This window comes from Natator depressus, chromosome 1 (genome assembly GCF_965152275.1).
Source record: "Natator depressus isolate rNatDep1 chromosome 1, rNatDep2.hap1, whole genome shotgun sequence".
NCBI classification, from domain to species: Eukaryota; Metazoa; Chordata; order Testudines; family Cheloniidae; genus Natator; species Natator depressus.
Genome location: NC_134234.1, coordinates 314,330,820 through 314,332,097, shown reverse-complemented (window position 1 = coordinate 314,332,097; position 1,278 = coordinate 314,330,820). Strand labels below are relative to the sequence as shown.

At 50.3% G+C, this 1,278-nt stretch overlaps 1 pseudogene; it reads right to left on the bottom strand.

Moving 5' to 3' along the window:
- Positions 1–349: 349 nt before the first annotated feature.
- On the bottom strand, positions 350–1,051 carry LOC141990485 (zinc finger and SCAN domain-containing protein 32-like; annotated as a pseudogene).
- Between the last annotated feature and the right edge of the window lie 227 nt (positions 1,052–1,278).

Below are 1,278 nucleotides of genomic sequence, written 5' to 3'. Positions count from 1 at the left end.
TATTTCAACCAGGTGACCATGAATGATATCACTCTCCTGAGGATAACACAGAGAGATAAAGAACAGATGTTGCTTGAATGCCAGCAAACACCGGGACCACATGTTGCCATGCTTTCTTATGCAATGATTCTAGACTACGTGCTACTGGCCTGGCATGGTAAAGTGTCCTACCATGGAGGATGCAGTAAGGCTGCCCTCCCCAGAAACCTTTTGCCAAGACTTTGGGAGTACCTCCAGTACAGCTTCATTGAGATGTCCCTGGAGGATTTCCACTCCATGCCCAGACACATTAACAGACTTTTCCAGTAGCTGTACTGGCCGCAAATGCATCCCAAGTCTTCAGGGCAAATTAATTATTAACCACGCTTGCTTTTAAACCATGTATTATATTTACAAAGGTACACTCACCCGAGCTGCCTTCTCCACCTTCAAGGTCTGGGAGCCCAGGTTGGGAGGGTTGGGAGGGTATTGGATCCAGGGTGATAAACAGTTCCTGGCTGTCGGGGAGAATGGTTTCTCCACTTGCCTGGTGTGCGCTATCTTCAACCTCCCCCTCCTCCTCATCTTCCTTGTCCCCAAAATCCACATCCCTGTTGCGTAAGACTCCCCCCTTGCAGGAGTCCACGTACAGGGGTGGGGCAGTGGTGGGGGCACCCCCTAGAATTGCATGCAGCTTATCAGGGAAGCGGTATGTCTGGGGCTCTGACCCCGAGTGGGCGTTTGCCTCTTGGGTTTTTTGGTAGGCTTGCCTGAGCTCCTTAAGTTTCACGCGGCACTGCTGGGGGTCCCTGTTGTAGCCTCTGTTCATCATGCCCTTGGAGATTTTGGCAAATATATTGGCATTTCATCTTTTGGAACGGAGTTCTGCCTGCATGGATGCTTCTCCCCATACAGCGATCAGATCTAGTACCTCCCGTTTGGCCCATTCTGGATCTTTTTTGCCATTCTGGGACTCCACGGTCACCTCTGCTGATGAGCTCGCCACACTGGCCAAACAGGAAATGAAATTTGAAAGTTCCCAGGGCTTTTCCTGTCTACCTGGCCAGTGCATCTGAGTTGAGAGTGCTGTCCAGAGCAGTCACAATGAAGCACTGTGGGATAGCTCCCGGAGGCCAGTACCATTGAATTGCATTCACACTAACCCAAATTCGACCCGGCAATGTCGATTTCAGCGCTAATCCCCTCTTCGGGGAGGAGTACGGAAATTGATTTTAAGAGCCCATTAAGTCGACAATAATGGCTTCGTTGTGTGGACGGGTGCAGGGTTAAATTGATCTA